Here is a 16,859-nt window from a genome sequence, read left to right as displayed (position 1 = left end):
TTACCCTCTGTTCTTCAGCAGAACAATTGAACATGTATGACTCACCGAATAGTTCAGAAACAGACTCTAGCTTGTGTCCTCCCACAGAGAAGTCCAGTTTGATGCGTTGATGACCACCTAATTCATCTTTAATTCCATACGCTCCCAACAAATAGCCTTTTAGGCAAGGAGTATTTGCACTGTGAAGCGGTCAACCACAGTGAAATTGTTAACACTTAAAAGTATTTTCTCCAGCGTAAAAAAACTTCTCCGTATCTGAAGCTTTGCATTAAAGGAAGCTATCACCGTCCCTTGATTGAAGCAGCTCAAAGCTTACAGTAAAAAGATTCCATGGGGTACGCATAAATCATGTTAAAAAAATTAAATCAGTAACAAGGAAAAAGAGAATTGTAGCAGTAATAAGGTTCATTGCGCTTCAGCAGCTTTGAAGCGATTAGGACTGATATCAATCCAATCTCATTCTAGACTAATACCAAGTTTTAACGAGATTTCAATTCTCACTATCATTTTGTAACAACGTCTGATGGATAAAAATGTCGTTTTCTCACAGGGCGTGACAGCATGTCTTGCTTGTTAGGGGAGAGCTATTTGTCAAATCTGTTTCTTAACAACAACAACAAAACAGATCGATTTCTTTCAACGACCCCTCAATGTGAAAAAGTACGATTTTCACACGGTCGTAAAAAAATACAGGTTGATTCTTCCTTGATGCAATTTAGAAATCCAATAGTTATTATTACGAATCACGATGCAATTTACTTATAGTAAATTAGTTTTCCCCTTTCTATAGCTAAACGATTAAAAATATAATGAAATACAATAGGATATTAAAATTCTTCGATTTGAACATATCTTTATGATGTGAGTTTATGAATATTTTGTGTCGGAAAGAGCCATTACATACCATTCCGAAAATCAACCAATTTTCGGTAGCATTACACCACCTACAAAACGCCAAACATTGTCAAAATGTAGTTTTGATGCACGCCGTTCCACAAATACATTATATCAATGTCGTTAGTACGTGACTCGCTGATTTGTATATTCCAAATCGTTTTATTATAACGTACTCAACCGTCTGTATTGGCAACTCTGATGTGTATTCAGTTTTGTGAAACTATATTTCACCATATTATAATATTTTTTTCATGTTTATTTACACAACCAAAATTTTTGAAATCTTGTGTTTAAACGAAAAACTACACAATGGACTATCTGTGATGTGTACACCACAGGTAACCGAACCCCTATTTTTAGCGTTACAACTCTCAAGATTACCATTGAGCCACCAGGAGCATTTTGAAAAAACAAAAATTAAGACATTTACAAACAAACTAAACAAATAATTAAGTTTTTACGTCTTGGGTGAGTTAATAAGTAGAATCAAGTTTAGTATTTTATTTAATACTAGCCGCGACCCGCAAAATATTTGAAGTAGTTTTCAAGCCCTTTGCTTGAATTTTCCTTATTTTATCATTTTTACAGACATCATTTAAACTGTTTTTTTTTGCAGGTATTATGTGTTAGATCGATAAATCCTAGTCTATTTGACAAATTCTTACACGGTCAGACAAAAAAAAAAACTCACCAAGACGTAACTTTATTTAATGAAACTACACTTACATAACTTTATTTAATAAAACTACACGTACATAACTTAATTTGATAAAACTAAACCTAATTTAAGTAACGGTTTGTTATAATAGTGTACGAGCATGAAAAAGTTATGAGCGCTCTGTGCAAGACACGGTTTTATGAGTTCAAACAAATACTCACATAAACGAAGAATAAAACTAGTACTAAAGAAACAAATAGCTAAAAAGGTGTTTATAGCAGTCTGTGAAAGCCAAGTTATTGTAAAGTAAATGTAAAGTTGTAATGAAGGGAAAGTTCGCTGAATATGCAGAAACGTCTGAATGCGTGTTCACAAAGTGATAAGCAAATGGTTTTGAACGAACTGCGCACGTGTGTTTTAGACCTAAATAAGTCTAAAAAGCCCACAGAAACTGTATTTGGTGAAATGCTCATTTTTTCAGGAAATTGCACGCGGGTTAAGTGTTGTTTGTATGAAATACTTTGAAAATAAAAAAGTTGAAATCGAAGTTCGTCATCACGTGACGACAACGACATTGTGCCATCGTGTACCATACTCTTTGCATTGAAAAGTTTGAGTAATTAAAAACAGATAAGGAGATTCTGAATTGAAAAGCCAATATGCAATCCGGACTCCTCTGACAAACGTCTTTCTAACGATACGAGATTTGTAGAGTTTGATCGAGAAATTTGTGAGAAAAGTTCGGGACAGACAAACGCAAGCCTATTATTTAGAAAGATTGATACGCTACAAGAGATTCACGTGGTTAACACAAAAAAAGAACCAAATGACACAAATAAAACAATACATAATGGGAATTTCCTTGGGGAAAAGACTGATAGAAATGGACACATTAACCACAAAGAAATCAAAATCAAAAATAGTGTTGAGAAATAAGAGTACAGCGATGTCCACTTATCCTACATTTTCGAAATAACCTATCGAAACTCATCGATTGTTAATATGTTAAAATATTGGAGTAGATTTTAATAGTTTTATAATATTATAATCCCCATGAAATCACTTATTTTAATGATAATCCCTAGAAACTTTTCCCCCCCCTCTCTCTCTTTGTGTATGGTAGTTAAGCACAAAGCTACACAATGGGCTGTGTTGTGCCCACTACGGGTGTTGATTCGAAACCCGGTTCATAGCGTTATAAGCCTTAAGATTTACCGCTGTGCTACTAGGGGTGCTTTACCAGAAGTTGCATCATAATTTTACATTGGTTTGGTAGGTTAAGCACAAGGCTACACAGTGAGCTATCTGCGCTATGCCCACTGCAGAGGTCGAGCTTTGTACTTTAGAGTTATAAGCCTTTTATTTTTTACCGTTGAACTAATGGGGAAAGCATAGTTTTACGAAAATAAAATTAACAGAATAAAATTTTAAAGTCTGGAAAAACCGCAAAAAAGTCAGAAGAATAAACTTATGTTTTCTCTAGATAATAACTTTGCTAGACACTTCTGATTCGAAGAACTTACTTTGATATTATTTACTAAAGATCTCTACGCTAAAAAAGTATTTTGCGTAAAGTCGGAAGATTACACAAAACTACTGAACATTTTAATTACGGAATCACCGGATGATAAAACCGTTAAAACTACGAGATAAATTCTGAGCTAAATAGGTCGACGTCAGGTGGTGTCTGTCTACCTTGGCTTAGTTTTGAACCTCTAGTTTTGATCTAATGTACAAAATCTTATTTAAACACGCACATACGTATAAACTGTGTGTTAAAGTGGCATTTTCAAAGAAATTTAAATACCCACCCAGACAATCAACAAAACACATTATTCACGTTTCTTTGCTGTGTTGCAGCTAAATCAAAGATATACTGCAATGCCACAAAAGAAAAATACCATTATATTGCCCAAAACATTATCCTTGCCAAGTTTGTTTTCGCTCATAATTAATCTAAGCAAAGTGAAAAAAGTAGTATTACTCTGTGTATGTGTCGTCAAAAAACAAAAATCGGCACTTGTAAAGCGTAGAATAGTTATATCAATCTGTGGATATACGTACACGACACACATTATAGATACTAAGTTTTTCTAATATTACACTGGCATGAAGTGTAACCACGCTTTTGCTTAGGTTTTTACCACTTTTTGTGGTTATGATTTTAAAAGATACCCATAAAATTGAAAGTCTGGGGGTCACAGACGAAAGAGTAGGCTGCACGAATGCGCTGTTATAGGAAAAGGGGGAAATAATATAATCACATCGTCAAACTCTGCCTCCGCCTTCTCATAGCTCTGGACAACAACGAATGGTATTTAATGACAGATAAACGACATGGATACCAGTATCGTTACAGCCAAAGGCTCCTAGTGGCAATAAAAAGTTGAAGTTTCCCATTTCCGCTCGTGGTTGTTGATGTGCTTTGGACAATAAGGTTTCTGTTACGACTTCCGGGCCGTTAGGCGTAACTTTCACAGAACTGATAAAAAAACAAAAACGAACGAAATAAAACAGTGCTCCTTTTGAAAGAGAAGTGGAAATGAATCATGTAATATATACGGTGTATTTACATTACGTTCATAACGAGTATACAAATCGTTGTCCCCAGTTTCTCCTTTTTACCGTTTCATATTTTTAATCTTAAAGGGATTACAGAGATTGTTATATATTTTCAGCCGTTTGTGTTTTTATTTTTAAATCATATTCACTTACGCGCATACATACTCGCATAAATGAATTGTTAGCTCCACTTATAGATTGTAACACGGATGTAGCGTACTGAGTTTTTAGGTATTTGAAATCTGAGCGGTACCTAATGCGACATATAGGCTAAATGGCTAAATTAGAGATCCCAAGGCTCAAAAATAGCCGTCCCTAAATTTAGAATTGATAACCAGAGAGGACATCTGCCGCAGATCAACGCTTGTTACCTACACAGCTATTTGTTTATCGAATAACAAGATTGACTGTCATTTATTAAACACAAACGGCTGAAAGTGCTGAACGGGTTATGGACACGAACTTTGGACTTTCGAGCCCAGCACACTAACCACTTGACAATTATGTCTAGTGTTTTACATTTTAAGGTGCTTATTTTGGATTTAAGATGAAACGTGTGCTTACAACCCTAAGTCTTTCAAAGTGACAAAGAGAGAACGATCACGACTACACTGTGTCTGTGAGAAACGTGTGGAAACTAAAATCAAACCACCTGGGAGCACTTGTGTCAGGTTTCTATTTGTAGTAAGTTACGTTACGTTGCACAGTATCCGATGATACAAAAATGTCACGTTCATTGCTTGATTTTCAATATTTATCAAAGTGCGACCATGCACATTTATATATTTTCTGACAGAACTTAAAAAGTACATGTAAAATTAAACTACCAAACCACTTTCAACATGGATGTGATAATGTAGAACATAATATACAAAATTAAAGAGTATACTATCTCTACACATCACGCAATTTGCACATCACTTTTATGCGCTGAAAATCACTTATTATATGTAGGACAGTTTAACAGTGCCGATATTATTTTAAGGGTGCATTTTCTGCGTACTTATTTCATCCGACAGTTGACGTGACTAAATGTGAACAAGACGTTAAAATACCGTATTCTAATCATCCTTGATAAGTTATATTAATAGTTTTGAGTGCTTCAAGAGCCAGGCTTTCATCTGCAGAATGATTCAAATAAGTCGACGCACACGTAGCTAAACTACAGTGCTGTTTGTGATGACAGACAGAAGGCTTATTTACTAGTTTTTTTAGGTTTTGTTTTTTCTCTTTGTAGTAATATTGGTCAGGAAATATCATTCAAAGACAATTTTTATGTATTTTAGACCTCTCCAAATATAGTTAATTCTCAAATAACTCCTACACTATTATGATTCTTGATGGCATGTAATGCTGTAAATTAATACTCTCTAAAACAGAAGATTTTTTTTTAATCATTTCCTTTTCCATGCAAATACTGAAGTAAGAGATAGATTGTAACAGGAAGTTTTTAGGGTAATGTTATGCTAGGTACAAAATGCATGCAAATGCACAGCTATACCGACTTTGGCAGAAAAGAATCAAGTATATACAGTACAACATTTGACGATCTTTGCAATCTCAACACCACTTTTTACTCCGAACAAGAGGAAAGAAAGTACAGATTGTTCCATCCAGGAAAACAGTATCGAAACGCATTTATAAGTAATGAATTTATCTCGTCGTTTAATAGTTGCATCTTTATTAGCAGTTTTGTATCAGAAGTTTTTATGAGTTACCATGAAATGATACAAGTTCAGCAGAATTGCGTCACTTCTGGCTAGCTTTATAAGATTAACATCTGGAAAATCAACAGTGTGATTACCCAGAATCAAGACCGAGTTATCTTAGCCTCTCCAGGTTTGAGATACAAAAGCCATACCCCTAGAAATCAGTTTAACAGCGATAAAAGTGGTCAAGTTATGAAATATTCAGCCAACATTTTTTTTAAATTGGCGTAATAATAGAGACTGTCTAAATTTCAGTTAATTCTATCACTGTAAGGAATATTCCCCTCGAAATTTACAAATTTCGAGTAAGGTTATTGAAATAAAGCCAAGGAGGTTGTAGGCATTGACATTTTACAAGAAAACTACATTTCTACCTTTGAAGAAAAAGAAACGGTAATATCAGATTAAATCAACTTTTTTTGAATCCGTCTTTAAAGAGAAGAAAACAAACCGAGAAATTTATAAGCCAGCAGTTTTGGTTGTTGTTCCTATATTTGTTATTTTCTGTCACGTGTGACTAATTGACAATGATAAATCTTATTTCACACCTTCAGCAAAATATTATAGTAGACATGTAATGAATGCTAAAACTGGAGAAACAACATCCGCTAGTTGGCGGTAGGTGAGATATTACATCACAATATGACTGACGATACTTGTAAACACATCTGTCTATATAGAATGTAACACATTAATAGTATTTCAACCACATTTTAACACTATAAATCCTGGATGAGACTAGAGGGAAGGAAGCTAGTCAGTACCACCATCCGCAAACTCTTGGACTACTCTTTCACCAACGATTAGTGGGATTGACCGTCACTTTATAACGCCCCCCACTGCTGAAAGAACTAGTATGTTCTGTGATACGGATTCGAACCCATGACCCGCATATTGCGAGTCGAGCGCTCTAACCACCAGGCCATTCATAATGGAATCTCCGAATTGAGCCATTCAAGAAATATGCGATTAGCGCATTATCAATTTACTTTGATATAGTATCGCACATATTACAACAAGACCCACTGTTTAAATACCTTTCTTAAAAACGCGCTTAAAATGTTTAATATATTGGCGCCCAAGCTCAGTAACACAAATATCTCGTAGAACATATTAAAGTCTAGAATCATTTTATACGTGACGATCGAAAACAACAGAACAAATAAAACAAAAAAAAAGCCAAGTTAAACATCTATTGAATATTAAAATTATACTTATACAACTGAGATATGTATAAACGTCACACAAATACCCTGTTCATACATCTTTATTTAGTGAAAAAGTTTGACGTTATTTATATCTCACTTGCCCCGAAGAACTGTGTACTCTGTAAGTGCAGTGTTTTCTAAGATATCGTTAGCATTATCGTCAATAACAGTAGCAGTATACACCTCGCAGACTGTGGTTCATAGAACCAGAAACATCGAGGAGGTCTTTGGCAATAAATCATTTTTAGATAGTGCACTGTCAAAGTTTCTCCAGAAAAACTGCAAGCAGATGAAACGTGGAAGTTATTAGAGGTAAGTTATTGTCCACAAATAGTTTAACACGACAAAGAGATAATAATATAAAAAAATAAGAGTCCAAACCTAAATATATATGCCAGATATGATTCATAATGAAACTTCTTGCCATACTATTGCTTGCTTTTTAAGATTTTCAATGCTTTTCTAAGTCGCTTTTCAAAGTGAACTTATAAGTATGTTTAGGAAAAAACGAAAAAGAATTGTAGCGCTTCCGGAACAAACAACTAATTCTATATATATTTCTTACTACAAAAGAAAAGCTACATAGAACTAGGAAGATGTTGTAAACCACTCGTTTGTTTGTTTAAAGCGAAACTTAGTTCATGATTTTTCAATTTCGAGTCAGTTTTTTTTTCCTAAAGAAATTGCTTTCAAAGAATTACGAGCAAAAGCATTTGATTGATTACGTTCTGCTATAATGAGGTTTTGTTGAAGTTGGATGATAAGGGTGGCCAGCATCAAAACGAAGAAAACCCACCATCTACGTGAATGTGATATTATATATTAGCATTTTTCAAAACCTACCACAGAGAAAGGTAGTTTTTCTAATGTGAAATTACTATTACATATTGTGTAAGGACTGTCTCGTTTACTCATTTGCTTATTTGACTAAAGTTTGAGGTTATTAATTTTTGTTAAAGTATATGATTGTCCAAAATAAACTAGATAAAATATTTCCTTTTGTATATGAACATTATATAAAGAACTTCTTTGTATGTTTAATGTGTTTAAATGGTACGATCGTTGACGTATATAATCAAAGGATTGTGAGATGCCGCATTTGAACCTTGGGTCTGACCTGAAGTTGTGGTATCTTCACTATTTTGCTTACATTTTAGTCTACTGTAGTCGCTTTTCCTTTTCTTATTTTCTGCTCTAGATGCCAGAAATTAAACAAAGAATATAAATACCTGCCAGCTCTAGCGAAAAAAAAACTCAGTTTAATTGTGTCATTTGTGCGAGATGACTAGGACACTGTATATTGCCAATTACAGAAAGATAACTGGGACTTACTTTCAATCCCAATAGCGTAGTACATCACCTCATCCATTACCATTATCAGTATGCTGTTAAATTAATTGCTCAGATGTATTAAACTACTTAAGAAACCATGTATAATATCTAGCATTTCAGTCAAACGTAGTTACCTTGTGACGAAAGCCAAGACAAGAATGACGTAACTGAAGAAACCTATAATTCAAAATTCCATTCGCTGTAACAATTTTTAAATTTTTTATATTAGTTCACTAAATGTAACTGTTTTGAAATTTTAATAATATTTTATGATATTTACAATTAGTACCTAAAACAAATCAGTAAGATTTTTATTTTTGAAAACAATCTACTTTAGTTCTTTATAAAGAAAATGTTTGCAAAATATGAATTAACTTACGAATTTCGAGAAAGTCACAAATCTATGGGCTTCCTTCGCTAAAGTTATATTTATCTGTACATAATATATTGAAATTTATAAACAATATCCGTAGCAACTTTAAAATTACTTATTTCTATACGTGAGTCAAATTAATGAATTTAAGGAGCAACATCTATAATTCATTAGAATATATATTAGTAATACAGTTAATTAATATTCTCATAATTCAAACTATTAAGATCAATGTACCCATCTTTGTCATGCCTAGTAGCATATACGAAAACTTAATTATAATTACAGAGGATACAAATTATTTAGTAACTGATATCTAACAAATAATAAAAATTGGTTACTAATTAGTATCGGAACTAATCACGATAACGATTACCTGATCGCCACTACCTTACAACAAATCTTTAATGTTATGTACGTTAGAGTACAATCCAAGTCAGAGTTCTTTTCATAAACTACCTTTCCTAAAAAAAACTAAAAGAAGGATACACGTTTTCAACATCATAAGACTTGTACCCACATATCCATACAAACTCATGATTCATCATGGTTTTGTTGATAATAGCTGTCGTATACTATGTGTAGATATTTGATCTTGTTTTAAACAGTAAACTTTTTTAATGTTCAAAATTCACCTTAACAGCCACAGCCAATTCTCCCAAATTATTTAATCAAATTCTCCAGTTAATACTTTTTGAAATAAAGTAATCATCACACCTAGTATTAAAAGATAAGTTGGTGTAAAAATCAGATAAACAAAAATAGTATTTTGTGTATCAGATCGATGTTTACTTTTTGAAATAAAGTAATCATCACACCTAGTATTAAAAGATAAGTTGGTGTAAAAATCAGATAAACAAAAATAGTATTTTGTGTATCAGATCGATGTTTACTTTATTACATGTCCAGGCGTGAAGGAATCGACAAATGAAGCCATACGTTTTTAATTAACCAGCTTTCTTTGTTTCTGGAGTGTGACTAGGCTAGTAAATAAACATTTAACAAATACCAAAGGTACCCTTTAAAAAACTATGCAATTCAGTATCATATTTTGCAACCATCTTTGAACTGTCCTAATAGAAGGCGTCTCTTATCTGCTCTCATACACACAAAAATTAATTCGATAAATTGTGTACAATGAAAAAGGAATTTGTAATGACAATAACCTCTTAGAAATTGACAGTAAAAAGTGAATATAAAGAAGTGAATCCAATTTGAATGACAATAAAATGTTTACCTTTTCTAGCTTGTTGTAACAGTCGCTCCAGGCGGAACTAATCGATCAGTTACTAACATGCCGTCAGATTCTTTGCAGTAGAAAATCACCTCCTAGGGGAAAGAAAAATACACCCTCTCGTAATGTATAGAAACAGAGATAAAGCATGTATGTTTTATTTGCTTCCGTAAAACTAATTTAGGGTAGCCTGACTGTGCTGAGCCTTTTATAAAGTTCAAACAAAGCTACAAATATAATGTTTCGAAGTTGATAACATGCCCAAATTGAAGACTTATACCATAACTTGTACATTTATATTTTAAGTTTTAGACTTACTGAAACTTAAATAAAAAACATGATAAATAATGTATGGTAAATAATTTGTTAACGTGTACTAGATTGCCCTCAGTAACAGAACATTTTGGGCTTTATAATGTCGATGTCTCACGTTATAAACAATATTTTTGAGGGAAAAAAGACTATGTAATACTCGTACAGAATATTATATATAGCAATTAAAAAAACAACAACAACATATTAAGGTATACAGTCATACTTCTATACAATAAGATCAAAGAATGATAAATTTATAACATAGAACAAAGGCTGTGTAAGTGTTAGATTTAATAATTGCACGAATGTTCGAAACAATCTGAGCTACACAATGGCTACCTGCCCCAGCCATAGCTAGAGGAATATCTGCTAGTCAACACTACCCATAGCTAACTTGGTCTAGTCTATTCGAATAGTTGGACTGGACCGTCATTCCTTTTAGGCGCCCACAGCCTCAAAGTGCGAATTCATGACAACGAGTAGCGAGCCATGGCCCCTTGGATTCACAGTCCGGCACATTAACCATTAGAACAGGCCTGGCTTAACAAGTAATGATTATCATAAACTAACATTACCAGAGCAAACAAAGCCTGTATAATAAATCCAAAGATTATTAAACAGCTATATAACACTACCCGGAACAACCATAGCATACTAAAGAGTATTGTGCAAATGTCTAACCATGCCAGAAAACCCAGAATTGCACAACATGTCTAAAAAGCTAAAGAACTAAATATAATTGGCAAGAACTAGAACTAAGTCACACGTTAAGAAACTGACGTCCTTAATACATAGAGGCAGAACTAAAACTGTTCAACACAGCCAACTATTCTGTGCTATGCAATCATAGTACTCCCTGACTATGTGCAGACTTTTTAGTTTGTCAATCTTTTACATATAGGACGAGGGAGTACGTAGTACAGCCAGTGACTAATAGTAATAGGACTGTATTACTCCCAAAGAAGTAAGAGTCTGTAAGTTCTGGATAATATAATCAAAAACACTTTAGGTATGACAAAAGGGGCAGCCAAAAAAGGATTGAGCGTGAGGCGTAATGGAATGAAACCAAATATTTGCTGTAAAATTCTTATCAATGCTATAAGTGTAGCTTCCAGCTTGGTCGCCAATTTTGATTTCATTCCTTTACGTCGCACGATCAATCCTTTTTTGGCTGCCCCCTTTTTTCACACCCAAGGTGGTTGGAATTAGGTATCTTGATTTTTTGTCAATACACACCAACAAATCACAGCAAGTAAGAAAGTTACACTCGATAGTAACCAACATTAGCTTTAGGATCACAACCCAATTATTCGAAACATACTTATACTTTACAGAACAAATCAGATTCTTTAAAGTATATGGTGGTACTTTTTCCTCTCTAAAAAAAGTGTTAATAACTTCCTTTATAGTAACATGATGGAAACTAGATTAACAATTTCTTGTCATCACTCGCCTGCACTCGATGCAACCGTATCCAGCATCATTATTGACGCTAATTGCTGAAACTAGTATCACGTGACGCTAAACGCTCTTTAATTAGGGGAATTTCTTAAAAATTTAGCAGATCTATATACTACTAAAACTCTGAGATTGTTTGTTTGTGTGTGTGCTTGTCTGTAATTAAATACAGCAAAAATGGCGCACAATAACGCTATATTTGTAATGAAATGAGAATAGAAACAGAATAAAACAAGTTTCGTTAAAATCGGGCAACGGGTTACCGAGTTAGCGCCGTTTTTCGGGTCACTTTTCGTACGTTATTATAAAACTTCGGTGTCCACCTGATGAATCACTTTAAAATATCTTCTATACAACAATATATGCACAACAGAAATTAAATGATGATATGAAAATGTGTTATAACTGCGCGTAGAAAGAACAACAATAAATTGGACCCACAATATTATTGACTATTTGCAAATAGTAACTATGGAGACGAGGTAATGAAATAAAAATCAAGTCGAGAACAACAACAAAATTTTATAAACGAAAACCTCTCGCCGATCATTGGCTATTATATTATTTCCCTGTAAATGTTCCCATCTTCATTAAAAGTTGTAAGCTGACAAAAAAAAAAGATATTAAAGAATCTATCTATATACTATTAAAACTCTGAGATTGTTCGTTTGTTTGTTTGGTTACTTATTTTCTCAGTCAAAAAATCATTCACACTACAGTTCGCGTTCTTTACGAAAATTCATACTTTACTTTTTTGAAAAATGAAATGGTCTTTCCTTTTACTCCAGATCAACTATCAAATATCTTTTCTTGAATTATGAATAACACGAATATATTGAAATATTTAATTAAATTATCTCAAAATAAACCTTAATTTCGGTGCAATATTGAAATTAGCTTGAATTCTTCATAACCTCCGAATAGTGGTTGACCCAACGGGTCACGATTTATGCTTAAAAGTTGGCAATGAATAATAAACAGCCAACCCGTATGATTCTTTTGAAAACTTCAGCTAGAAACTGATAATGTAGTTTGCTTGGCCTAACCAATACTTGTGCACGTGCTTTCACCTATAATTTTGCTGCTCTAAATCAGTCGTCTTTAATTCGAATGATATAAAACCAAAACGGTCTACCTTTACTCTTAGGTGAAACTGTAGTAAAAATGTCAGACCCACATCTCACGTCGAGAACAACAACAAAATTTTATAAATGAAAACCTCTCGCCGATCATTGGTCAAATCTGAGCGGTTTTTGTTGAATAACTTTGCACGTGGTTTATAGTTAAACCAAATGTGACATCTAATTGTAAGTTGTAAAGATCCAAATTTGTGTTCCAAATTTGAAAAAAAATCCATAAAAGTTAAGTACGTTTTTCTATCAAATAAAGTTTCCGACTTTTGGTGCGAAGAAACAGGAGAGAAAAAAAAAATCAATCAAAATCAAAATTCGAGATTTTATATCTCGTGTATTTCTTGATGGAGAGTCTTGAAATTTGGTATGTGAAGTAAGGGTCTAGTAGAGCACATCCACTGACAATATGTGATAGTTTGGATTACCACAGTCCGAGCAACAGAAAGTGGAAAATCGCTAAACTATCACTCCAGTTAATAACAAACTGTGTCCTGCAGGTTGTTTTGGCTGCATGACACACTACAGTGTGTCTTTGTATAGGAGTCTGACTTAAGATTGCATAGCATGAAGAGAAAACATTTGATACCCCAAAATACACACACAAGAAATGCTACACACTCAAACAAAATTACAAGGCCGATGAGGCGAATATTAAAATGGCTTATTTAGAACATTCAAATATTACATAGTACCAATGGACTGAAGTAATAAAAATAGTCATGTGTAAAAATAAAATATAGAACGTCATTCAGAATTACACGTGTATCTGACAGAGCTTTATAAACCACCAGTAATACCACAATAAAAATTGCATTACACATACCGATCGGATAACAGCTTGGTTTGAACATGTAAGCTTACACAAACATATTGTTGTTACTGCTGCAATACTGTAGTGAATATTATAAAACAATAGGTCGTGTCTTACCACACAATGTAAGAGGCAAAATTATTAAACGCGTCTTTGGGATATCGTTGCTAATCTAACGTCCATTACTGAGGACTAATGTGTTTCACAAACTTCTGATAAATTGATTTACCTAACTATCCTAAGTACTGATAATAAGTGTGTGACCAAGTTATGAACACTCACGTTCTTAAGAAAGGTTGCAAAAGGAAATTGTTTTGACTTACATGTTGTATATGTGATCAATATTACGATGTTAATGGTAAAAAACTTAATTTAAAACAAATATAATAATCAATATTTAGTAGGTTCTCGTATATCCTTAATTACAACGTTGATCAGGGATGAATATTTTCTATGACTATCAGAAGGTATTTCCCTTCATGTTTAACTTCATTTTTACTTTGTAACATTCCTTTTCAGCTAGTCCCATAATTTTTTTTTTTTCTTTCAAATGGGTTAGCATCAGGATTTTTGGTTGGCTAGTTCATAATTTCTTACATTACCAGCGTTTCTTCTCCTCCTCCAAATACCTGTCATTCAGCAAGATAGTATGTTTTGGATCGTTATTATGCCAAAATTCAAAACCAGGGCCTCGGACGGGTATTACAAATCACGAGTAGTTATGAAGAAGAAATACACAATTATTTTGACAATATCTCTAAATTTGACTAAATTCCAGTAGTTAATGCTTATTCTAATGACTGTTTTTTTTTTTAATTATGCACAAATCTACACAAGGGTTATCTGTGTTCTGCCCATCACGGGTATCGAAACCCAGTTTCTAGTGTTGTAAGTCCGCAGACATACCGCTGTGCCACTGGGGGGCTCTAGTGACTGAGGTTAAACCTTCCTGTGCAGGATCTAGCATGCGATTCAATGTGTCAAAAACAACCGTTGTAAATCCGCAGACATACCACTGTGCCACTGGATGGTTCTAATGATTGAGGTTAAACCTTCCTGTGCAGGATCTGGCATTCAATTCAATGCGTCAAAAACAACCGTATCCAGGACTTTCTTTTATCTGTGACACTTATAATATAGCAAAGGTTGAAAGAACTGATACTGTGGCCCGACCGAGAGCAACTCAGAACAGACGATACCTATGTAATTTAGCAAAAACTTCGGTCTTCAATTTGCTGTTATAGCAGACTTCTTTTAAATGTTTTTTGAGTGTCCTTCATGTTTGCTTGCAAGAACTAATACGTGGCCATCTTACAAACACTATAATACAGTAAAACCCCTTATTGGAGTAACCCTACAAGGAACAATATCATTTCTGTCAGAGGCTTGGAGCGCCCGAGCTAGCAATAAACTAACAGACAATTGTGATTTTTTCTAAGCAAAATATTGCCTGGAGATGTGTTTCTTGCCCACAAAAGATTTGACATACAGGACAGAGTTATCATGACGCAACTCTTGCAACGGTGCATTGGACATACACGGTAAGTGTTAGCATGATGCAATGCTTGCCAACAGTGAATTTGACATACGGGCAGTGTTGGCGTGATGTGTGGAAAGGTAAAAATCCCTGCATTTACTAAAAGAAAATCGAAGTTATTAACATTCGAAATTGAGAAAACGAGAGACAAATTTCACATTTAAGAATAAATGTGGAAGAAGTAATTGAACATATGAGGAAATAATGTACAATTCTGCGTAGCATATTACCCGTAGAATATTTAAATAGCGATGAAGAAATACCAATAATATATAAAATAGCTACCGTGTGTTGTACCTTAAGCTTGTTTAAATCTATTGTGCCGTTTGATTAAACACTATGTAACAAAGTTGAATTAACTATGATGTGAGTATTAGAATTGCTGACTGATTTATTAAGTATGATTTCAACCAAAAAGCTTATCCAATTAGTCACAGGACAATGGCCGTTTTCAACCAACTGATGACATCTTTCACAAATTCGCTAGTTACATGATTGTTAACTTCTAAAAATTTGTACGCCTACGAGTCCTGTGTGTGTTGACTAGATAATTAACGATGTCCGGGTACGTTATTCCACGAAGTTTATCAACATCAGTTTCCCATTCCTTCGCAAGTATTTCATACGAATCTTTCCCACCGATAATTTCCAACACTGTATCTGCCTCTAGAAAGTTTACCCAACTAATCAATATCCTTCTGCTTTTTAATATTTTTCTCGTCTTTGTTACGCTTACTTGTCGTTAAATTTAAATTGTCAACTTTTCATGTAAGATTGCTTTTTTGTTTGATGTTGTCAATGGCCGTAGCGTGACGTACAAGATGGTGGACAAGATTAGATGTATATATTGTCAGGACATGACAGCCCATCACGCACTTTAGGATCTCTGACAAAACACTTGGAAAAATTGATTAGGTCAGGAACAACTGTTAAAATGGAAGAGATTTTCTGTTATAGACCCTAGAACTGTTGCCTCTGAATTAATTATCCTCAATAAAAAACACTACGAGTCTAGGTGCTGATTATTTTATTCTGCTAATCCTTTATGCACAGGGTGCGTATATACCGGAAATATAATTCTACTTAGAGTAGTTAATACTTAGTTTAGTGACACTGATTTAACGGTCTAGTTTTCAAATTTGTTTGGTGGATCTTCGATGTAACGCGATTCCCTATGACCTCTTGTCTTTATGAATTTCCCTGGCATTGGCCTCTGCTTTTTCCACAAATCCATGTCGTGCTATTACAACCAGCCCCCAAGTGAATTCTTTCAAAGTTACCATTTTGATTTATGCCCAACTATTAGTCTACAGAGTCTTAAATCAGATACCACTGAAACTCACATTAATTGTAGAAATTCACTACAATGAAAGAATATAACCTGCAACCATTCAATCTAGAATTATGTTTGCTATTGGAAAAATAAATACTGATCTAACCTTCCAGTAGTTGGTTCTAAACTTAACCTTGTATAAACATTGACAGCTATGGTTAATATATTACTTATAAATAAAACAGGATGGGGTGTTTAATTTTGTTTCTAGGACACTGAATTTATCAGGGGTCTAATTTTAGTTAGTTAGTTTGTTTTTAGTTAAGCACAAAGCAACACAATGGGCTGTTTGTGTTGTG

General features: G+C 33.9%; 1 protein-coding gene across 5 annotated transcripts in view; it reads right to left on the bottom strand.

The window, feature by feature from the left end:
* Positions 1–16,859, bottom strand: part of LOC106462152 (plexin-B-like) — a 161,569-nt gene that overhangs the window by 77,263 nt on the left and 67,447 nt on the right. For 4 of the 5 annotated variants that reach the window (XM_022389620.1, XM_022389615.1, XM_022389603.1 and 1 more), the window contains one exon: positions 9,977–10,068. The exons of the other annotated variant lie outside the window; for it this stretch is intronic. The gene's annotated coding sequence lies outside the window, so the exon portion shown is untranslated. The remainder of the gene's footprint in view (positions 1–9,976; positions 10,069–16,859) is intronic. 5 annotated transcript variants of the gene reach the window in all.

This window comes from Limulus polyphemus, unplaced genomic scaffold, assembly GCF_000517525.1.
Source record: "Limulus polyphemus unplaced genomic scaffold, Limulus_polyphemus-2.1.2 Scaffold44, whole genome shotgun sequence".
NCBI lineage: Eukaryota > Metazoa > Arthropoda > Merostomata > Xiphosura > Limulidae > Limulus > Limulus polyphemus.
Note: the sequence above shows the minus strand (reverse complement) of the source record. Positions and strands in the feature narration are given on the sequence as shown.